Source organism: Anomalospiza imberbis, chromosome 6 (genome assembly GCF_031753505.1).
Source record: "Anomalospiza imberbis isolate Cuckoo-Finch-1a 21T00152 chromosome 6, ASM3175350v1, whole genome shotgun sequence".
NCBI lineage: Eukaryota > Metazoa > Chordata > Aves > Passeriformes > Viduidae > Anomalospiza > Anomalospiza imberbis.
In genome coordinates, this window is record NC_089686.1 from 11,318,984 (window position 1) to 11,343,941 (window position 24,958).

At 39.6% G+C, this 24,958-nt stretch overlaps 1 long non-coding RNA gene across 1 annotated transcript in view; it reads left to right on the forward strand.

Moving 5' to 3' along the window:
* Positions 1-985: 985 nt before the first annotated feature.
* Positions 986-24,958, forward strand: part of LOC137475270 (uncharacterized) — a 101,079-nt gene continuing 77,106 nt past the window's right edge. The window contains exons 1-4 of the long non-coding RNA XR_010999788.1: positions 986-1,103; positions 15,030-15,149; positions 23,984-24,130; positions 24,240-24,605. This is a non-coding gene — a long non-coding RNA (uncharacterized lncRNA). The remainder of the gene's footprint in view (positions 1,104-15,029; positions 15,150-23,983; positions 24,131-24,239; positions 24,606-24,958) is intronic.

Sequence of the window (24,958 nt, forward strand, 5' to 3'; positions counted from 1 at the left end):
TTCATGTTGTGATGAGTTTCCCCTTGGGTGCATTTCTCAGGCACATGTTCCTGTCAACCAAGGTCAATGCTGAGCCTGAGAAGCAGTGCACAGGTGCCGTGTCAGACTTAGCTTCTTTCTTTTGGCTGCAGACAGTGACACTTCTTAATTTAACTTATGATTAAACCATTGCCCTGATACAGGTCCAAATAGAGTCTTTCTGCATGGATTTAAAAAAAAAGGTTCTTTACATAAACAAGGGAAGAAATGAGTGATTTCATAAAAATAGACTCTCAAGACCTGACCAGGAGCCTGTTAAAATTGATGGAAAGACTCCTTGAATTTTAGCAGACCTTTAGTGCATACTCTGGTGTTTATAATCCCATGTGGGAGTAGCTCTTTGTTAAATAGGAGGTGGTTTCTTACTTTACTCTCACTAGGTATAGTGCTGGTGGCAGTGGAGAAAGCTCAGGGTGATGGGAGAGTTCATGACAAAGAATGATCATTTTCTTCGTGGGCGGCAACCAGCTTCTAAACAAAAAAGCCCTAAGGAGAGAAATGCATCAGGGTCATTACAACTGTCATTTGGCACTTACTAACATGTATTCTTGAAAGAAACTGTTAACACAATTTTGCTGTTTCTTGCCAAGCAGCGAGGGCAAACTGGCAATGTTTTGAAGCTGGAATTGGACTGCAGGCTTTAGAGCTCCTCTCTAGGATCAGCTGATCGAGAAATATGGGAAACTGAACATGCTTAACTCTTTCACCTGCAGAAATCCATGCTTGTCCACTCACAAACATGTACTGTGTTTCTGTCCAACTTCAGATGTGTAGGAGAGATTATGGAAAAGTGCATTTGGAATCAAATCTGGCAAGAGATGTCAAGAACAACAAGAAGGGCTTCTTCAAGTACATCAGTAGCAAAAGGAACGCTAGGGAAAATGTGGGTCTGCTGTTGGATGGGGTGGGTGCTGTGGTGTTAAAGGATACAGAGTGTGTGGAGTTACTGAATGTCTTGTTTGCTTCATTCTTTGCTGCTGAGGCCAGCTCTCAGGAATCCCAAACCATGGAGGCAAGAGAGAAAGTCTGGAGCAAGGAAGACTCCCTTGGTTGAGCAGAATCAGGTTAGATGATTTAGGCAAATGTGACAGCTGCAAATCCAGGGACCCCTGTGGGATGCACCCACCAGTCCTGAGGGAGCTGCCAGATGTTATTGCTAAGGCACTCTTCATGGTGATGGAGAAGAGGTGCCTGAGGTCAGACCACTCTCCAAGGTCATAGAGCACAGGAGAAACATGTGAGGATTGGAAGAAAGTCAATGTCACTCCAGTCTTCAAAAATGGCAAGAAAGAGGATCCAGGAAACTGAAGGCCAGTTGATGTCGCACTATGACACAAAATAACTCACGCACTCACTCTTAAGGTGCAAAAGAACAACAGAAGGAAATTTTATTTCTGACCTCGCAATTTATAGAATTCTAAAAGTGACAGTGGATTGGAGGATGAAATTGCCACCTCTCCAACTACACTGGTCAATTCATTTCATCAAGTCTCTCCTCCCACAAAGAAAAATACAAAACAATTATTATTTACATGAACAGTGCATGAGAAACTCTAGTAGAAATATGTAAACATCAAAAGGCATAAAAAACTTTTAAAAGAACTTTAAAACTTTTTAAAACCTGGGTGACAAGTCAGCCTCACCTTCATCTCTGAAGAGGGGATGGAACAACTCATTCTAGGGATGGAACAATTCTAAGCATGTTGGAGTGAAGAAAGTTGTCAGGTGTAGTCAGCCTGGATTCATCAGAGGGAAATCATGCTTGACCAATCTGATAGGCTTCTAGGATGGACTAACTGGCTGGGTAGATGAGAGGAAAGTGATGGATGTTGTCTACCTTGACTTCAGCAAAGCTTTTAACACTGTTTTGTCTGACATCCTCATGGACAAGCTCAGGAGGTGTGGGTTGAATGAGTGGGCTGTTGGGTAGACTGAGAACTGAATGCATGCCAGAGCTCAGAGTTTTGTGATCAGCAACACAGAGTCCAGTTGGAGGCCTGTAGCCTGTGGAGTTACTCAGGGATTGGCACTGGGTTCTGTCTCATTCATCTTACTCATCAGTGCCCTGGATGAAGGGACGGAGTGCAGCCTCAGTAAGTTTGCCAGTACTGCAAAACTGGGGGGAGAGGATGGTGCCCCAGAGAGCTGTGCTGCCATCCAGCAAAACCTGGATAGGCTGGAGAGTTGTGTGGAGAGGAACCTGGTGAAGTTCATCGAAGGCAAATGCAGGGTCTGCCACTGGAGAGGAATAACCCACTGTACCAGCACAGGCTGGGGGCTGACCTGCTGGGAATCAGCTCTGAGGAAGCTCTGAGGAGAAGGACCTGGGGGTCCTGGTGGACAACAAGGTCCATGAGCCAGCAGTGTGCCCTGGGGGCCAAGAAGGCCAATGGTGTCCTGGGGTGCATTAGGGACAGCATTGCAAGCAGGTCAAGGGAGGTGATCCTGCCCCTCTGCTCGATCCTGGTGAGGCACATCTGGAGTGCTGTGCCCAGTTCTGGGCTCCTCTGTTCAAGAAATACAAGGAACTACTGGCATGGGTCCAGCAGAGGGCAATAAAGATGATAAGGGTGCTCTGGAGCATCTCTGTGAGGAAAGGCTGAGGGACCTGGGTCTGTTCAGCCTTGACAAGAGACGACAGGATCTTAGTGCATACAAATACCTTAAGTGTGAATGCCAAGAGGATGGGGCCAGACTTTTCACTGATGCCCAGTGACAGGACAAGAGACAATTGGCAAAAAGTGAAACCAGGGGAGTTCCATCTGAAATGAGGATGTGTCGGTGACACCACTCAAATAGACTGCCCAGAGCAGTTGTGGACTCTCCTTCTCTGGAGGCATTGAAAATTTGCCTGGATATGTTTCTGTGCAGCCTGCCATAGGTGCTTTAGCAGCGGGGATGGGCTAGATGATCTCTAGAGGTCTCTCCCAACCCCAGCTATTCTGTAAGAGTTACCAGATTTTTGCCTTTCTTTGAGTAATTATAGTCTATGATGTGGTAATGCTTTAAAATCAAGGATGTTAATTGACTTGAAAGAAATCTATTCATCTATTTAGACTGCATAATGGTTTTGCTTTTACTCGGAGTGGGTAAAAGCCAGATTTCAGTCTTGTTGGTCAGATTTTTCCTGTTAGGCCAGCACATACTGTCCAGCGTAAAGGAGGAGCTGGGAGTTGATTAATTCTCCCAGGACCTTGTACTTTCTCTGTTTGTCCTGTTTTTCCTGGAATAAAAAGGCTAGAACTCGCCTCTGTGTCTAAATTGACAAGATCCATGATGTGTGAGAAGTTCAAGGTCTGAGAAGAGACACCTGTACCAAGAGTCTATCACAACTTAGGATTCACTGTGACTCCAGTACTACTGTTGTGCCATGGCGGCATCAGCCTTTTTAGAAAGGCTGGTAGGTAAGCAATGGCAAACTGCAGCACAAAATCAACAATTAAATATGAAAAGGGTTTTTTTTTCATATTTAAGGAAAAATAAATTTGTGGTTGTTGTGGCTGTTGGGGTTGTTTTGTGGTTTAATCCCAGCTGGCAGCTAAGTATCATGGACCTGACTTTCCCCTCAATAACTTCACGCTCATTAATTTCCCCCTCACTCTGGTGGGATGGAGAAATTGGAAAAAGGTAAAAGCCATGGTCTGAGAAAAGAACACTTTAATAACTGAAAAAAAAAATAATAATGATGATGAAAATGAGAGGGATGGGAATAAAACCAAAAGAAACAAGTGATGCACAATACAGTTGCTCACCACCCACTGACCAATGCCTAGCCCTTCCTGGCCAGCTCTCCTGGTTTATATATTAGGCATGGCCTTCTATGCTATGGAATATCCCTTTGACCAATTTGCTTCATCTGTCCTGGCCATGCCCTTCCCAGCTTCTTGTGCACCTCCTCATTGGCAGAACATGGGAAACTGAAAAGTCCTTCAGGTTGGGCACTGCTCAGCAACAGCTAAACCATCTGTGTTATCAGCATAATTCTCATACTGAACATAAACATCACTGCACTAGCTACCAGGAAGAAAATTAACTCTATCCCAGCTGAATCCAGGACAGTAGTGGCAGGAGTGATTACAATGTTTCACTGAAGCTCGACATAGATATACAATTATATATTTATGCCATATATATATAAGGATATATAAAGGGTGGGCTGGAATCTAACTTGCTGTTTTCCCATTGCTGCCTTCATTCATTTGGGCAGTTTAATTCTGATTCTGTATCTCTAGGTTATGTAAACTAAATATTGCTTAAATGCTTGACTTCAGCAAGTTCAGTGCAATCCACTCCAATACATTAAGCAACCTCCTTGGAAGCTCATAGAACAGTTTTCTTATTGATCTGAGGGACTTGTTTTGTTGATACTAAGTTGGTACTTTTTAATGTACTTTTGAATTTATTTGACTGTGCCAAGCTTTGCAAAACTGTAAGAAATGTAATTCAGTAACTGTAGAGTGTAGAATTTCTTGTATGTACTGTGAATATTGGCACAGATTGAAACCGGATTAGGTGAACAGTGCTGAACTCAGAGTATTTTGGATTTTTTTCTTGCACACATAAAGAAAAAGATAATGAACTCATTTACTTGAGGTAATTCTGGAATAAATCCACTTTAATCAATGACGTTAAACTACTGAGGTGTGTTACTGATACAGCTGCATTTTATTACCTGCTTCGTAAACCACAAATAGCTGAGAGAACCAGGTAAAGGTTTTTAGTTTCAGATGCAGGATGTGTGATGCAATCCACTACAGGGTTTATGCACATATGCACAGAGTGTATTTTTGAGCTACTGTACTTTGAAATCTGTGCCAGACATCTATGCAGCCAGACAGTAAACAAAGAAAAAGATACCTTAGGCCAGGAACCTTCAACAGACAGAGGGTTTTCCTCAGAGACTGGAAGGGGAAACGTAGCATGTGTAAAGTCACAAGGGTTAGTAGGCCAACCAAGAGCAGTACTGTGCCTGTGAGCTACATGTATGGGATCTGAAGTTGTTGGGAGTTTTGCAACTAATTTCAAAAGAGGTAGAACTGCCCCAAGTGTTTTGACATCAGTTTCATTCCATTGATATCAACTGATTTACTTCAGATTTGGTCAAGGATGCACAAGGTGAATTTCATCTGCTGTCAGAGAAGGTTGTGAAATTTTATATGTATTGCTTAATTCAAAACCCATTTTCCTCTATCAAATACTTTATGAAAATTTTGCCTCAGTCTATGTAAAAAATGCTTTCTAACTGAGCCATTGAATACAGACTCCACCACACAATGAAGAATTCTAATTGCAGTGAATATTAACTGCAGACTCTTCCAGATCCCAAGATGGAACTTTGTAATTTAAAGTTTTGATATGTAGCTTGCATTTTTTTAGAAATCCTGTGAAATTAATGAAAAGATTGAAGAAAACACTGCGGTATTTTGATTTTTTTTTTCTCCAAAGCCAAATATAAGCTTAAAAGCAAAGCTGCACAATTGATTTTGGACTTTAAGAAGGCTTGAAGGATTATTTCCCATTCTTCAGTTGCAAGTGAATATAGCAACTAAGTAAAAAACAAATCTGGAAATGGAATATTAAGCATAAAATGTATTCATAGAAAGTAAGGCTGCTGGAATATGGTATTACTTCTGCTGATTTTGATTTGGCTTTTGAGGTGTGAAGGTTTTTTATTTAGTTTTCAGGTGATTTATTTTTGTAATAATTATTATTATGACATGAGTACACTAACGTAGTGGCCAGCTAATGACAGTCTTCTGTACCATCAAAATCAATCTGTCATGCCTATTGGGAAATGTAGTTTCAGGTCTTTTCTCCTGATCATAATGAAAAACACCCGTAGTGTCAAAAGTTGTTTTCCTTGTCTGTCAAACAGTACAATAGAGAAATTTGGAGGGATTTTACAGCTCTTAACTTCTTTCTTTAGAACATCTGAACACTGGATCTGCTGAAGCAGGAAAACAAATGTTCTGCTGGAGGTAGAGAAGAGACTAAGTAGCAGAAGACATTTAAATGCAGAGAAGGCAAATAGGAGGAAAACTGCAAAATGGGATTTCTTCCTGTTGATATTTGTAGTCCAGAGGGTTCAATCTCTGAACATCATCCAAAATCTGAGGAGACTGGCAGGAAGTCTGACAGAGTTTTTACCAGTGATATGCTGTCTGGGAAAACAACTTGTATTACCAAGAATTGGTCCTTGTATTTCAGAAAGAATACTCAGAACTGTAACTGATCTATTTAAATGTCTTAGTCATATTGACATTGTCCTTTCTTCTCTTTTCTCCCTGTTTACTATCATTGCATGAAAAGTAAAGAAAATAATAATCATGTTTCTGTCTTCCTGCTTCACTGGGTAGGAGTGTGCTATAGTTGAAAGACCGGTGCAGTGCTGTGCAGGGTAGGGAGAAACTAAGTTTACAATATAATACTGATCTGCCAACTCTTTTCTAATATACAAAAGGAAAAGGACTTTTGCTTTAGAGTGATCCCCCTACATGAAAGGGATTTTCTCAACAGAGTTTTGTGTTTGAGATTCTTTGTTTTCCTCTGGGTTTATCACATCAACAACCTTCAGCAATAAGTGGCTGAAGTAGCTGGATGAGACCTGTTCAATCCAATAATTGTTTTTTTTCAGAAATGTAGTTGATCATAACACGTTCAGGACAAGAGAGGTGGTTAACCTTCCAAAGATTTTGACAGCTGCATGGGAGCAACTGACCCTGATTACCTGAATAAGACATTTTCATGCCAAGGGCTGAATTTGCTCCCTCCCCTGCAAGCTAGTGGCCAAAACTAGTTTGCCAGTTTAAGAGCAGAGTTAGTCCTGAATATGCAGTGTCCCTGCTCTTTATATGCCTGGGGTTATATGGTGGTCGTATGTCTGGGCTGTAAAAAGATGATTAAGGTTCTTTAAGCACAGTACTAATAACAGAAAATTAAGGGCCCATTGACTCTTTACAGGAAGCCTATTAAGCTAATACCAACAAAGCTATTTTTCCCATTTTAACTAACATGGTTTTGTTAGTTTGTTTTAGCTGCTTTTGTTGTAATTCACTCTGGCTTTTTCTCAACCCTTGCACTTTGCCTTTGTGATCTCTGTTTTCTTTCCATCCAAAGTTTCCTTTTCTATGCTTCTCTCAGGCAGAGATTCCTTCCATCCACTACAAGAATAAGTCTCAAATCAATTGTTGATTGAAATCTTGGTTCCCTGGGTGTTTCTCTCCACTGCCTTTAGTTGTGTCAGGATTCAAGATACATTTGTTTTTCTTTCTTGCCATTACACAAATAGTGCTCCCCAGTAGGACTTTGAAGTTCATATTGTATTCATTAATAAGATTTTAAATCTTTTTGAGACAGTCCCTCCTAGCCCTTCTTCACCAGCAGGATGTGCAAGCCCATTGCATATGAATTGGTTCCGGGAGTGGGGCCAGAGAGTAAGGGATGGGGCTGGGCCAGGAAGCAGGAATAACTGCTTCCCTAAGTGTAGGAAAAGGGATTTCTGGGTCTAAGCTTGTGAGGGTTGAGGAGGTGAGAAGTGCTGTCATGTGCATTGAGCATGGCAGGGAGTGGGGTCTTCTAGGACCCCAGGAAGGTCACAATTTTTGAACAAGCTGTGATTTCAAAAGTTGGTTTGACCAAACCGGGATGAACTGTTTCCAGCACAGTTTTGGCTACCCACAACCTTGGTTGGCTTAGTCCTGTATTCCTGATGCCAATGCATTGCCCAATGATGTCAGTGGGTGTTTTTGGGTTTGCAAGGAATGCAGGAATGGGATCTCTGAAAAACAGAATCCCTATGGTAGAAATGTTCTAAAACTGAAAGATGTTTTGCAGAAGCTTGCCTGAAACATTTTAGCAGGAAAACTGGGCTCCTTCAGGCCCTTGGCTATTGTTCTTATGAATTATCCTTGCAGGTAGCTTGCATTCTTCCATGCTGTCATCAGATACTTTTGTGAAATGCTTTTGAAGGCAAATACTTCAGGAGACTCTTTCTGACCAAGACAGCCTACAACAATTGCCTGGATACCACTGAAGTTTGCGAGATTTCAGAAGTACTGTTCTGAATTATGCCTTGTCAGATCATCATGGATATTTCAGTGGATCTTTTATGGAGCTGATAACATCTCTCAAGTATTAAAGATTTTAGCTTTAATTGTTTTTTGTCCTAGAATTTAACAGTATGCTATTGTGCCTTCATTGGCCTTTGCTAATGTTTTCATTAGTTGTTAAAGTGGAGTGGAGTCACCACACTTCTTGGAAGAGTATTTTCTGCCAGAGCCAGTAGTATGGCAGTCTTTAACATTTCTTCTCTTTCTTAGCAAAGGACTAGACTTCCTTTTTTTCTTCTTGGTTTTACTCAGTGGTATGTAAGGTCTGAGACAGGAATTTGGTTCTTTGTAGTAGATGTGTCACACATGGTATGAAGCAATGCCTTTGTCAGTGAGTCTGTAATGGACTCATTGCTGGTTTTTACAATTTGCAAGTGCTTTCTATGCCCTTCTGCAAAGAACTGATTATAGTTTGATGCAGAAAATAGTATTACCTTTCCTAATTCAATGCTCTAAATATTCAGGGATTCCTTATTAAGTGTCTGACATGCTTAATAAATTCACCAGGGTTATCCCCAGGTATGTTTAGGATGAAAGCTTCTGAAATGTGTCAGCTAGTTAGATGTTAAATTTTTATACTCAAGATGCTCTGGACACCAGAGCGTTCCTGCTGTAGCAGTGTGTTGAATCAATTTCCATGTAGCCTTCAGCCACTGCTGTGTGTTAGCTTTTGTCAGACTGTGACAACCCCAACTGTGTTGGGGATTTCTTACCTTCTGAGACAAATGTCATTGGCCTTTTCTGACCTTGCCTTGTTGTCACACATGAGATTTTGAAAGGTCTTTTGAAATTGCTTGGCTTCTCCCTTGGTACGATAATATTGCAGAGTACTACTTCCTGTATTTTCCTGCTAGAACATAACAGTTTTTACAGTGGTAAAGTTTTAAATAGAGTTTGAAATACTTGGCATCGGGGTAGAGGTTTTTGCATGCAATATATTAGTCAATGTGACTTACTAAACCCCTAAAAAGAGTGGCTTGTGCAAGAAACTGCATATTCCCTAGTAAATCATAGAAGTGTAGGAATGGGAGGGAGCTCAGGCAACCAGTTCATCTCTCTGTTTTGTTGCTGAGCCAAGACTATTTTTGACAGTGATGTGTCTAACTTTTCCATAATGGACTCCAGTGATGAGGATTCCATGACCAGCCTTGGTGAGCTGTTCCAGTGTATGGCTGTTTTTGTTAGTTATTTTGTCCTAATAGCCAACAAATCTCCTTTTACCACACGGCAAGAGGAACTATTCTTCTAACCTTGCTGAACCTGAAGAACAGTTGATCACTGTCATGTTTATTACAGCATCTTGCATATTTGAAGACTTATGTCTTCCCTCAGTCTCTTTTCTAGACTAAACAAACCCAAATCTTTCAGCTTTTCTTCCTAGATTGTATATTCCAACCTTTTTCTTTTTTTTTTTTTTTTCCTTTTCTGGACTAAAACTGCATAAATCTTGAAAGATACAATTCAAAACTGGGCTTTATTTGTGATTTGAGGTATCGCAAGTGCCAGAAGGTATGGATTAGTTACGTCTCATAGAGCACCATATTTGCAAGGGAATTATACTTCTAACATCTACAGCTCTGTAGCTAACTTGCCTTTTTCTACTTTGTAGCTGTTCATTTGATTTTCCTGCTGAAGTGCAGAGCTTGTCTTTTTTATTTCACCCCATCAGTTTCACAGGCAATGGTTAATTGACAACTCTTTCAACCTATGAAGGTTTTTCTACTTTTCACAGCCAGATGCTCTGCAAATTTGAAGTCTACCTTCATATTCCACCATCCTGCTGGGCCTTAGTCAATCTTTTCAAAACAAAGTGATAATGTACAGTTTTCATCCAGGAATCATATGGTAACATATTTTGAAGAACTTTCTTCTACTGGCTTCCTGATGAAAATGCTGAGGGCATGTTGTGCAGCTTGTGTCACAATCTTTCTAAACTTGAGATCCTATTTTCTTTTTCTCCCTTAACCTGTGGGTCATAAACATGGAACAAAATAGAATGGTCTGAGATGATTTATTTTTCATCTCCATTAGGAAGGTTGTCCAGAATACTTCCTGTGTCCCTGTTTCCCCAGCCCTTCCCCAGAGCCAGTAGTCACTTCTGGTTGGTCTGGTCTGAGTCACACCTGACAGTTTTATTAGTGCTCATGAACAGCGTTGGGCAATGGCTGGATCGCTGGCTGAAACTTGGCAGTATGTCTGTAATATCATGGATCTGGGCTTCTGGCAGGCAGGCAGCTGACACCCTGGGACACTGGTTTGACAATGGACGTCTCTGTTCATCTCAGAAATAATTGTAACAGAAAAAAAAAATCTTGCTGTGATAGTCATCTACAAAGCAGAAAAAAAATAAAAAGAAAACACAACAATTTACCTAGTGTCTGGTCTATTCACTAACAGGTTTCTCAACACTGAAATGGTTCCTCTTTTCTTCCCAAATTATTTAAGAGCAATAAACATACTCATCAGCTGACTTGTCCTCCAGTGGCTTTGAGAGTTTTTAAAGGGCTGCTTTATTTCCTCTCCTTCATTCCTGGCAAAATCACAAATATCTAGCTGAACTCACATTACTTAAATAGAAAGTAATAGAAGAAATGGTTGTACAAGTAGTTCAGGGTCTGGTCACAAATATGCACTAAGCTTCTGGTTCTCCTGGGTGAATTTCACCTTGAACAGAGAAAACAATTACACCTTGTTAGCTCAAAAAAGGTAACCGTCCTTCTTGCATTTTAGTCAATCCAGCTACAGAGTGAAGTGGAAATACAAAATAGGACTCTAAAGAGCCTGATAGCTCAGTGGTTATTTATAGCAAAAGAGAATAATCATAAAATAACATGAAAATATTTTCATTTTAGACTGTTATCCTAAAACAAATCACAACCAATTTGAACCAATAAATAATGGAGAGAAGTGTTTAAAAAGAAAAAAAAAATTAATGAAAACATGGGTTTTTTTTAATGTTTCTTCTGGAAGTGTGCTGTGCCAGGTGCAGTAGTAAACATACCTCCTTTGAATCACTGGAGATGAAAACCAGCCATATACTTGAGCTTAGGTGGTTCCTATGGGTTTATAACTCTTCTGTATCTTTTGAGCATTCAGGAAAATACGGCACACAGATTTTTAAACTATGATTCTGGCTACAGAGGCACGACACATTCTTTTCTGTTTTTAATAAGTCTCTCTCTTTGTGCAACAAATCCTTCTAAAAAATGGTACCAGCAGTGCTAACCAATGGGTAGCAGCTAGAGGCTGGGGGGAGAGGAATTGCTTTAGCTGGACAGAGACTAAGGGATTTGTACACCCAAATTTCTATTGTTTTTAATAAGAATTTGGCTTCAAAAATCATAGCCCTCATATGTATTCAGTCTCCAAGAACTGGAGGCCTCTAACCATGCATTCCTAGCTTGTGTGATCCAATCCCCCCTGGCTGGTGCACCAGCCGGGGCAGGCAGGTGTGGCATCGCACACATCCCCCGGCAAGGCTCCTCCCTTGTCAGGGACACGTGGCTGCTTTTCTGGTTGAGAGCATCTACCATCTGATGGCTGGAGCTTACAGCTGGGGGAAGGAGGAATCCATATCCCACCAGGAGTGCAGAGGTTGCTTAACAATGTTAAGAAGATTTACTGTGTTATAATATGAATTGATTTTTCTTATTCTTTCAGTGGCTTTTCAGGAGGTTAGGAGAGACTTCATGAAAATACAGGGTACTTGTGCACTCTACCTATATTCCATATGCTCTGGTAAATTGTCATTCCAATTCTCTCATACAAATAACTGAAGGAAATGGAAAAATAAACTTAAAAAATCCTTTTAATAAAATTGATTTCTTCGTTTCTGTTCCAATGGGAAACCTGAGTAAAGATGTGGAAATATTAAGTATATAACAAGGGAATGCTGATTTATTTTCTGAAGACCTCTGTGATCATTGAGAACTCTGTGTTTAGGATTAATTTACAGGAGAGCTAAGTGTTACTGTTATTTTCTTGTAGTCGGTGCATCAGTGGCTGATAAGTAAAGAATGTAACTTGGTAAGGTGTTGCAGGCAAAGGGAATTTTTGCAATAATGTTTGCATTTTCACTACCTTTTCAAGGGACTCTTTAATTTGTACAGAAGAGAACTAGCTGTACAAGGACAGCATTCACTGTTACATACGCTGATTAAAAAATTTCAAAGGAGTAGATTCTTGAGCAGAACTTCAGTGGTGGTGCAGTTAGTTTAACATATGTTCACTGTAAATTTGTTAGTGTGGGAGATGTCAGAAAAATGAGGAACTTAGAAACCTTGATCAAGGCATCAAGACAATGGGACACATCATTTTGACACAGGAATTTTTATGGATTGCATGAGTCTGGCTGTACTCTAGAATTAGTTCCAGGCTGAATTATGGTTCCATTCTGCATCTTCCTTCATGTTAGAAACCTGAGGAGTGAGTGGTTATTACACTGACCTGTATTACGTGCACTATTTAAGCACGCTGAGTACAGCACATGACTGTGACTCTATTTTTAAGTACACTTCTCTTTTATGTGTTTTTCCTTAGAATGGTTCTGTAGGTTAGTGTTGGACACAACCTGTACAACACAGTGTGTGTGGTTCTAGAAGGGAAGTCACATTATCTGCCAGTGCTGAGCATAAAGAAGAGGGGAAGTTCTCTCCTTAAACTGTATGAAAAGAAGGCATGAACAAGCATAATATTTTTACTTTCTTGCCATTACAGCTGCTGCTTTTATCTCAAGAAAATAAATGATCAGTGCAGATAAGGTGATGGCTGAAATTCTCCATATGTTTCCATAGATATGCAGCTTTCTGGCAGAATAACACAATTCTTTGTGCAGGCAACTGAATCACCAGAACTAGTGGGCTAGATTAATGTGAGGAATTATATCTATTAATGTGAGGAATTATGTTTAAATGTCTCTTTAGTGCTTAGGATATCTCTAGGTGTCACTGGCATTCGCCTGCCTTCCCACCTACCTTTTCTCCCTCTGTGCCAATCCTTTCTGGGCTAGTTCCTGCTAGTGAAATACCCACAGAACCTATCAGTCTGTTTCTGAGTTTGTGCCACCTGCCTGTGTCCTGACCACATCAATCCCTGTGGGGTTCAGCCCACATCTTAAAACTGAGGGAAATGTGTTCTCATTCTCTTTCTTTTCTGTCATGCTTGTGGTTACAGAAAAAAAAGTGTGCAGAGAATATGTATAATTTAGACAGAAAAAGGCCTGTTTTGTGGTGTTGAATCAGGCATTCCTTAGGGTTCTTACCTTTCAGTCAATAGATGTTGAGATTTTTTGCCTGTTTCAGTGAATTAAAACATTTCACCAGGAGAATGATGTAATACTATCCAGGGCTGGGGTTTTTGTACTTGGTGCCCTCCTACTTATGTTCCTGCTAAATTTTCCCTATGCAGTTTCTGGAGGGATAAGAAATGCAAGGATTTCTAGAAGATCTATCTTAGGATATTTACTACAGAGGAAGGAGAGGTAGATGTATTTCTTGAGACTAATTGGCATCTAGAAAGTGAAATAGTATTTTTTAAAAAGGAAAAAATTAAAAATGTGTGTGTGTACAGATGGTGGGCAGGACAGTGGGAACCTGCTCTGGTATCTTGGTGGCTGAATTTCTGCTGGGAGATGTAGTTTAAAAGTCTCTCAGCAGAGGAAGATCAGAAAACTAAGGCTGAGATTGAACCATTTTTGACTGTGAATCTGTGAGTGAGTGTGTATGCAATCTTATACTGCACTTGTCTTTGTGTTTCCTAAGGGCTGGTTTAAGCAGCTTCCTGCTTAGTTTGCTGGTGTCTGTGTATTCCATTTCAGTGTGCCTAGAGGCCTCTGATTGATTTATGTGTTACTGCCAGCTTGAGACAGCTAATGTGGTTATCACCTCTAGCTGTTTACCCCACCCTTAAAGAGCTAAATAACTCCAGTGGTTCAGCAGCTGCTTTGTGAACAGCTCAAATATCAGCTCAGGGAGAGTGAGGGGGACACTTGGGCACAGTAACCTCACCAGCTGTTTGAGGCTGAGCCATCTCTTCTTGTTCATGTGAGCCAGTGTCCCCTCACATGGCACAGAGCAGGTACAAAGCAGTTTGGTGGCCAGGTGCCCTTTTGAATACAGCTTAGATACGCAAGAAATAAATGTTATAGTGTTGAAGGTAGCTGTTCTAGTATAGTTCATCTGAATGAAAGTACCTAAACTCTGTGTATAATGAGAAGCCTCATTTGCAGATGCTGAGTTGGAAAGCATTGTTAAGATGAGGAAAGCCCATTTGGAGTATGGCTGGAAATGGGCACCTCAGGAGTGTCACTTAGAAAGGAAGACATCAGAGACTGGGATTCAGTTACTTAACTATGTCTCTGCTTCTGGACCTGTTTTTTAGATTATTTTCGTAACTCTAAGTGCAGAAATGGTTACTCTTTTACAGTATAGAGCATTTTTAATGACTCAAATAGGCCAAGTAATGGGGCATTCTAACCTGTTCGTTCTTGCCCCATTTTTGCAGCTGCATCCAGCCCAAATAAAAGTTAATTTCTCTAAGTGCTCACCTACTGCCTAGTGGATTTTTGCAGTGTGTCTAGAGTCACTTGACTTAGGGTTCTCATCTTAGCATTGTGATTTAGAGAGAGAAGAGAAACTTCTGGGTACAGATGTCAATAGTATCAATTGCTCTGGGTTTCTGGGAAATGTGTAGCTGATACGAACTGTGTAAACAAATCTCTATGAAAAGCTATTTTACATTAACATTTACACAGTTGAGGAAAAAAACTTATGTTTCCTTTTTCTGTCCAAGTTAGAATCACAAAGGTAGATGCATATAAATAATGTTTTTACTTGAGATTTTTATCTAGTTATTTTCAATTTCTTTCTCTTTTTCTTGTTACAGTCTCCATGCTTATATAACAGCTCTCAAGAGGAAGCTGCTAAAAAGCCCATCTGATTGTTTGCGCCAGCTGTTTTAGTGGAGGCATGCTGCATACGACTGAGCTCCACCTTCTTTGTTGAGGTACATTACATGTAAGACACCATAATATATGGTTCAGTCAGAATGATAGCTGCTTAACCTCTTGGTACTCTTTTCATTAATTCTTTCTTGGATCAGTTATTGTGTTTTGTCTGTCACAAAACTGGGTTGAAAACTGCTCTGGGCATGGAATGTGTCATTCATTTAAACAACATCAAGGCACACTGTTCATGTTTAATTATTACTTTAATGCGAGTGCTAAACTGTTTTCAGTTACATCTAACAAACATGTTTTCTGGGACTTGTTGCTGGCTGACCTCAAGTAAGGGCATGTTAGGCTAAGCCTTGAAATGCTGCATCAAGCTGTCATCTCAAATAGAAGTGAGCTCATTCATCCTCCCGTGAACTATCATATAGATGAACTGATGGAAGCAGGATATAGTAACTGCCCACCACAAAGGACATTGCAGTGTGCTGATTTATGATGAGCAAATTCTAGAGTAATCCTATTGATGATGCCTAAAAACATCTGTTCACTGTTGCAGTAGCTAAGCTAGGAATACTGTGCAGTAGATGAAAGCCACCTGTTGATGAAATCTTTCAAAACAATATATAAATATTTCTGTTGGTGCTGTTGCATCAGTTCTTTTTGCAGGATATCCATTATGGTATGATACATTCACTTGGAAATGGTCAGTATATTTATAGGCCCAGTTCCAGTAGAACATGAGCATGTGACCAATGCTCTTACTTTCAGTTACTCAAAAAACCACTTTGATGCAATGTTTAGAAGTGACTGTCATGCTAAGGTAACTTTAATAACAGACAGAAAAAAATATCTACATAGAATTTTTTTCAGAATAAGTTACTGTAGAAGGTAATGTAAACAGAACAAGGAATGTAGAAAGCAAGGTCTCAGCTAAGCTGTGTCTATTTGAGAGATCATTCTAAAAGATTAAGAGGAAACCACCACAATACCTAATGGTTTGGTTTTGGTAGGATTTGGGGGGTTTTGACATACTCTAAATAAATTCCTTCTGAGCAATGGGTTTTGGGACATCCACAATCACTTCATAGGGCTGATGCATTCCAATCTGAAACTAAGTCAGAGGGCACATCCACTTCAATTGACCTACCATTCACCCTGATATCATCATTACTCTATCTAAGCAGTTGACTAATATAATGACAGCACTCCTATAAAGATGCAGACCTGACTTAAAACTTCCTACAGGCATGATCCTAAGGGTTGATAGACTTGTTTGTTTCTGAGTAACATCTGTTGGGAAAATCCATTATATCTGTCAGTGGATTTGTTTTGACATCTGAGACCAAACTTTCCCAGGTTCTCCTTTTTATTTTCTTCCTTCCTGCCTATCTTTCCTGTTTCTCCACTGAAATGATGCTCATCACTATCCTTTCTTCCTGCCAGTGGCAGTGGGAGCAGCCAGCTGGGCTTGGCTTGACAAGTACCAAATGAAGCTTATATGTGCCAGGAATGTCTGCCTGTGTTAGTGGCAGCCACTAGCTCACCAGTTATTGTACTAGAGTCTTTTGAAAGAGAATTTGTAAGTGGCAATGACTGTGAAACCAGTTGTCTTTTGCTGCCCTTAATGTTGAACCATTAAGGGCTTTAAAATTTCAACTCAACTTTTGAGTTTGAAGAAAGCTCTCTTTGTAAATTTCCTGGCCCAGAGTGCTCTTACTTCATGCTCTTGCCACGGTACTCTGTTGGTTTGTCGTGGTTCTAAGGAATAAATCCTGTTTTAAATTTCCTTGGTTTCTTATAACAAAGGGCTCTGGAGGAAAGAAAATCTTTTAATCCTCCCAGCAATAACCTGACACGACCTTCTAAATACACTATTAACTCAAAAATATTAGCAATATTTTGTAGCTGTCTTAAGAAGAGCTTACAATAGAGATGGACCAAATATTTAGAAGAATAATTATACTTAGTTCTGAGGAAATTAGTATCTATAACACAATTACACATTTAAAAAGGGATAAATGTTAAAAACTTTTTAAAAAGCCAGGCAGTAGGGTATTGTTCAGTAGCACTGGCAAATGACAGACAGTTTTCTGCATGGTCTTTCTAGGCTTGTGATTTCCTGACTGCCTTAGCACAAATTACTCTGTTCTTTAGTAACTCCAATCTGTTTTTTCTTTCCTTCATAACTGCTTAGCTGTCAGAAGATGTTCAAAAATTTTTAAAATATGCTTAATATGAGATACGTCTTAGATCTGCAGGAGGAGACAGTTTTCTGCAAACCTGGCCTCTCTGCTATGTCAGTAGGCTGCCAAGAGTTGCACACAGCTTAAATATCAAATAGGTGTTTTGTAAAAATTGAATACCATTGTACTAGTGTAAGTACATTAAAATAACTAATTTGAAAGAAAATTATAGCAGTAAAGAATCATAAAGGTAACAACTTAAAATTAGGTATCCAACACTATACACTAACTGGGGGCAGAGAGAAGAACCTCTGTGTGGGATGCACAGCAGAAAAATTCAGAGAAAAGTCAGTAGGAAAAGCTAGAGAAAAAAAATCAAGCTTGTTTTCTGTCTCTTTGGTTAAAATACCTGAATTCAGAGATAAAATAAGGGTTTGGAGCTTGAAGTTTTTTTTGTTACTTTTATGCTTCTCAGATATGCAGCAAGTAGCAATTGTGCATTCCCTCATAAAAATACTGCTAAATCCTGCAGCCTTTAGTCAGCCATTCTCCATCATGAATTTCTATGAAATATCTGATCTAAACCTAGTGAAGTCAGTGAGAGTCTTTCAATTGCTTCAAGCACAAATTACAAAATAACAGCTAGATCCATGGAGGGACATGGGGGATATGATGTTCCAGAGAAGGATGTACACAGGTATCCCCTGCTGCTATGTGCCAGCTGGTTGCCTTGGAGCTGGTAATAACCATGCTATCTCTCTTGAGAGGAGAGTACTCCAAGGGTAGAATTCCCACTTTGACTTCAGATTTGAGCCCAGATGAGCAGCTCCAATGGAAGCATATGCTTGGTGCCAACTCCTCCTCCTGGTATAAGAACATTTTTGGGCGAAGAACTATAACAAAGAATCGGTAAGGTGGGAAAGAACCACTGCAGGTCATCTAGTCCAACCTCCCTGCTCAAGCAGGATGCCCTGCTGCACATTATTCAGGACTGTGTCCAGACTGCTTTTGAATATCTCCAGAGAAGGAAACTCCAGCCTTTCTCGTTAATCTGTCCAACACAGTAAAGAAGTTCAGCCTTATGTTTGAGTGGAACCCCTTGTGCTTCAGTTTCTGCTAATTTCCTCTTGTCCTGTTGCTTGGCATCACTGAGCTGAGCCTGCCTCCATCCTCTTGTACAGTACAGGGCGGTATCATGGGAGAAGTGTGGCAGGAACAGTCAGGTGGGACTTAGCTGGGTCTTTGGCGTCCCACTTTTGCAGCCCAGGCCCTCTGTCATGGCAGAAGAGAATGGTTGGCACTGTGGAGGCAGGAGCAGCAACTCCACTGTGGTACTGCCGTGCTATAGTACTGCTGGCTCTAACATAGCATGTCCCTGTTGTGACCAGCACAATGGCTTACTGTCCCTGGTCCCAGCCATGATCAGTCCTCCAGCAGCTATCACTTTTCCCCAAAAGCTTTCTGCTTTTCTTTGAGGATTGTATTACTGTGTTGACTAGCCTCTGCAAACCCCTCTCTGGACTGTCTTCTCATTCTCCTGCATGTTACTTTCTTCTGACAAGAAGTAGTTATAACAAGCAAAGTCCAGCTCCTGCTTCTGTGTTTGACTCTGGAGGAGATCCCTCAGGCTGCACCGCCCAGTTCCTCCTCCAACTTTGTCATGCTAATTCGTGCTTTAGCCTGTAGCTTCTATTGTTATATTTATTGCTAAACAAAAGGAGTATTTTCTTGCTCCCTCACTTAGACTGAGTAGGAGATAGTTATGTCCACCAGCTTCCAGGAGCTTTGTGGCTGCTGGCTGCTCAGAAAGCTTGCTTGCTGAGCACCACCTCATCTCCAGCAAGGCAGGGTGCAAAAAGCCTGATGGCCTCACAAATTCAGTAATTTTATCCAAGCCCATATGGATCTTATATTATTCATGGCTTCTGATGGGCTGCATATTCCTCACTGATTTAGTGGTTGACTTGTGATGTTTTTCGATGAGTCAAATCTCTGTAATAGTGACACTACATCCATGTATGTGGTAAATGTGAAAGAAAACAGATGTCTATAAAAATCACTGAGTCTGATTTGGAACGATGAACAGTATTGTGATTAATCAGAACTGTACAGCTCATGTGTAGTATTTTTACAGGATGGGATGGAAATTGCTTGTTTCACACCTATATGATTTCTTTCTTAGTATTTGGACTCAGTCAAATAAAGTTAAGTATTGGGCTGCTTATTTGGGGAGAAATGGCACAATTACTACTGAGTTTGAAACTTCTAGTACAGTCATGTGGCCTTGAATTCACTTCAACATTGATTTTTTTCTGACAATATCTGCACTGTGCTCATATGTAAAAGGAAACAAACAGTAGCCAATGAGTAAGTGTCATCTACAAATGTGGAAAGATAGTGTAGCAGATGCTCCCCAATAGATTTCTCCAAATAAAATGTAAATGTTTTAAGTTTTGTTCTTGCAATTTGCCTCAGACCGAAGCTAAAGCATTTGCTGAACTCTAGATAAGGACAGAATCCTAATGCAGATTTAATCAGACACTTAAGCACAGAGTTACAAAATTCCTGAGATCGAAAGGCAAAGAATTTCGCAAAAATAAGTATCAGCCAAGTCCTATTCCTGTAAGACTGGAGGCTGAATAATGGAAGAGCAGTGGCAGAAAGTAATAGCTGAACACAGAAAAATGAAAGGTCTGACCCTATGAACTAGCTTTAAGGTCATGAACAGGATCTTACAAAATCAACACAAATTCATTACTGGAAGAAGCTAGGATAAAATCTTAAACACAGGGCAAGTGTGATGAGTCAGATCTGGTCAAGTGGTGTATACGTGCAAAATTCTGAATAAAAATAATCAAATTAACATGCAGTGAAGAGAGAATTTCCATAATGAAGCCTGTAGTTTCCTGAAGAGACTTCTCTAGATTGCTAAGCATGGTTTGGACAAGTCACAAGACAAAAGAACTCCTGTTTTTTTTGCAAGGCTCTCTGTGCTCTGTAACAGGATTTTGGGAGATGGAGAGACAGTTTGTGGTGCAGACATATTCTTTTGTTGGATTACTTTCTTTGGTTTCAGGATTGAGGAACTCATATTCTGTGGAACCCTCTTAAAATCATGACCTCTGGCTTAAATAAAAACTACAGAATGTTCTAAATGCAGCAATGAAGATCTGGGTTTTGTTGTACCGAGGTACATAAGATGTGTGATGGTAAATAGACAGTGGGGGTAGGTGATAGATATCTTCCATTCTTTGTACTACTTTTTGAAAGGTGATATTTCTCAGAATAATGTGAGAAGGCTTGGAACACTGATTTATTCCTGTTGGAAAATCATTCTGCAAATGACTCCAAATTGCAGTAATTTAGAAATCTTGAGGTTCTTTCTATATTTGGATTTGTACATTTTGCAAGCTTTTAGTTCAAATATATGGATCTTTGGTAATTGCTTTAATTCTTGAATATAACTTTAACTGAGCTAAATACATGAATGTACCTTACAGGGCTCAGGCTTTGTGAAACATTTCTGCTAAATCGGCTTATGAATTTTCTTTTGATGAGCTTAATTGTTGACAGATTTTTCAAAAGCCAACAACAGCTTGCTTTGCTAGCTAGTATTCACATGAACTGGATAGTCTTGTGAAGTCCTTTATGCAATTTGCATTATATTTTTCTTTTACTGTAAGATGAAGTGAAATCCTTTGTAGTGAACCTAACAATGTTAGACATTGTAAAGACATCAATCCAAATAAAATTTAAAAACCAGAAAAATTACCCTTCCAGGCTGTTCTTCATCATCTCGGAATATGCATGGCTAGAAAAAATAGACTAAAAAAAAAAATCCCCCAGTTGACTATTTAGAAAAAGGTCCTAAATAATGATATGTGATCTACTAATGAAGATACTGTGAAGCTACTTTGCTAGTTTATTCAGTAGTCCTATAAATTGAATTTTCATTTGCGATCCCTCAAGTCAGAAGGAATTACATATGCAAATCTAATCATTAAATCAATAAAATAAATAAGCAATTTTGTCCATCTATGTGAAGCAGATAGATAAATTCTGCATCTAATCTACCCAGAAATTTTTGTTTGTGGTATTAGTTTGGAATTTCTGTCTTTGAATTCTACTGTCTGGAGCTTAGGTGGGAAGAGAATGAAATGTGAGCTAAGCAGCAGAATCTCTGTCCATTATGATGGTTGTGGACGTCTGAGTGAAATGAAGCATGTAGAAATCTCAAAAATAACTGACCCTGTTTTTCTCCAAACATTTCTGAAGAATTCTGGTCCGTTAATAATGCCTTAAAAGTAATAGAGACTAGGATCTGTGGATTCTAGCCAAATGAGGCCACATCCTACAGTCCTTGCTTTGTCTTAGTGGAGTAAATTTCCCATGTACTCATGATAAGATGGGGCCGAAGGATTGAGTAGGGGTGGCAGGATGGGAAATGGTTTGTCACCTCCGAGACTGCGTTTGCAAACTGCTGGAACCACAAATGAGCTCAGTGTTTAGCAAGATGGTGGATGCCAGCATGAAGCTTGGAAGTGCCAAATTTAATTAAAAACTGCATTTTCAAATCAAGTTCCTAGTTAACAAAGGGTGGGAAATTCTTCCCACCATGGAAGCTTTCTGAATGCTGTATTGACTGTCAAGATGTGTACAGCTTCTCCTTCCACAAAAGTCCTGCTACCATCATCTTCCCCATCACCTCCCCCTGCCAGAAGAAAAAGACTACATTGTTTGTGGAATGTCTCCTCATTCATGTCCTGCATTTAGGCCAGAATAGACAGATTTTATTTTGTCCTCACCATCCCCCTTCCTTCATTGTTAACAATGGCGTGAACACATGAGATTAACATGGCTCCTGACATGGCTCAGTTGTTTGCCATTTGAAAACTACAGATTTTTTGGTTGTATAATTGTAAGAGGGAAAAAAAAAGAAGTATAAAAAGATTCAGTCATCTTCTGTTTGTTCCAAAGACAGAGAAAACAGAATACTAGGGGAGAGATGGGGGAAGCCAACAACAAAAAACAAATTAGTTTAAGAACCAGCATGTTTCCCTTACTTTAAGGAACACAGTAAACATTTCAAAAGTGCATGCCAGCTCATTATCTAACCCAGTCTTCATTGGCTTCATGAAAAACAGCAGCAGTTAAGCAATGTTTGCCAAAAGCAAATTTGGGTACATGCATTGCTAAAAAAATGTGACATCCGCTCTGTACAGGTTCCTTAATCTGCCATACAGGGGCAAATCAACATTTCATCATTATTGTTTCTCTCTGTTTAGTCCTTTCATGATTGCTCTTCTAGTCTGTTTTGATCATTGTTTATCCAAAACTGTGGTATGACGTATGATTTGAATTGTTAGCCAGAAACAAATCTCTGCAAGCATTTAAATATGCAGAGATAGTTTTGGTTAATATAATCTCAAATTTAATATCTGTTTGCAAGTATCTTTCTTACAAATCTTATTGTTTTAAAAACACCTTAAATGGATGTGAAATATTTATGAATTCCTTTTTCAAGATTTAAGATTTAATTTGTCATTAATTTCATGTATTTTTAAAAACTAGCTTTGTTTTCTAGTTCAGGAATAACACAGTATCTTTCTTTTTCAGTTTGGTGTGGCATATGCAGTTTACAGTTATATTGTTAAAGATACTGTGACAAAGCATTTGAATGTGCTTTATATTCAAGTATTGCCATTTATTGTGATAACAAATTTCACAGAATTTCACAGAAATTTGTGATAACAAATGATACAGCATATTTCATTAGTTGTTTCTTATAGATAAGCTACCCATTCCTTAGTAAATACATTCCTCTGTTCATTCAGAATATATAAGTTTACAAACATTTTCAATCATATTGAACTTTGTTTCCTTTGGGAATAACTCTTACTCAAGAGAAAGGCAAGCATCTATTGAACAATTGTTTTATTAAATAGCTTAAAGAAAAGTTCCCTTCAGAAACCGTACAAGATTTTCCCCAGACTCCTCATCTTTTCTGGTGTGCCTATTTAGGTCCTGTGGGCATTGATTTCTTTCATCTTAAGTCTCCGCCTTCAAAATTATCAGGTCATTTTAGTAAGCTTTATTTTGCTTTGAAATTTATGTACTCTTCTGCCATATGTTTAAAATTCAGAGTTGCTGTGCAGCTCTGATCATTAGTTTTTCTATTCCTCATACAGTACATCATACTTTTTTATGAGAAAAAAATTCTTGTTTACTTGTTCCTTAAATATAAAGTTTCTGATTTTTTAATTTTTATTTTTTAAAAATAGAAACCCTCTGATTCAGAATTTCCTAATGAAACAGGGAATTCTGTTGGTAGAATATAATGCCAGTTGCTTATGTTTTGAAACATTTATCTCATTTTCCCATGGGGAGAAAGAAAACAGCTGGTGAAATTAGGATTTCAAAATGGGGGAAATAATTAAATAAACATGCATTTGACATTTTATCAAAAGCTGTAAGATGCTGGTAAAATTTATCGTTGCTAATTTTTCCCTTCCTCAAAAATCCCTCTTGTTATTGTTGAATTTGTAAATCCTAATGAAAACCTGGTGACTGAATGCAGATTGGATTTTCTTTTTTTTTTTTTTTTTTTTTTCCCATGGTGGGGGGGCGGCTGTGTTTGATTTTTTAGGTAGTTATGTCCAAACCAGAGTATATCAATATGTTCCATGTTCCAATATTTATTTCAGGCTTTTCTTTGTGAAGCAAAGATTGCTTCACTCCCATGGTGTGGTTACTTCAGTCAATGCAGTACAATCTGGGAAGGATGCTGACATGGAAAATCAGAGTGTTACACTTTGAAAGCAGTTTTCAAACAACAGGAGAAGAGCATTAACGTTGTCAGTCAAAACAACTGCACCTTAGTGTTGATTGGTGTCCTCCTATAGCGAATAAGAGGAGCAGTAGATGCTTGTACCAAAGGTCTCAGCACATTTTCCCTGATAGCAGCCAGCAGAAGGTGCTCAGGGAGAAACATAAGAAGCGGGGCAAGTACAGAGTAATTCTCCCAGCTTCTGACACTCGGCAGTTTTAGGACTCCCTGTGCTGAAGTTGCATCTTAAGCATTGTTTTTATGAACCACTGAGTGAAGAAGCAACAATAGGAACAATGGATCACTGTTCAGCATCAGTGGCAACTGCGCTTAGAAATAAGTAACAGTGCCACTTCAAAATGCTTGACATGGACAACAGAGACAGAAGAGCCAGGAAATTATGGTAGTGCTAAAGCCACACCCATGGCCAGAGGCAACATCTCACAGCTCCTTCAAGTTGTGAACTCCTTGGGAGCTGAGAATCCCTACCATGCAGAGAGGTAGGAGCCAAGCTCATCATTATATAATGCAGCAATTTCTGCCCATGTGGTATCTTACTGGGATATGGTGTCTTGTTCTTCAGTGTAGGGGTTCCTGCCTGGGTGTTCCTGCTGAGATTTTTGTTTGGTGAGAGCTGGCTGACTTTGCTTCATACCAATACATGATGCCACCAGTCACCTGATCTCTTGAGGTTGACTTCTGCATTCTCTTGGAGTTACTGTCTCATTCTCTGGTTCCTGTTCAAGGATCTGCTTCATGTAGGCTGAAAGCAATCCCATGTCTTTTCCTCTGGCAGGCCTCTTTGTGGCCTCCCCAATAAGTAGCTCTGCATAAGACTTCCAGCACAATGCTT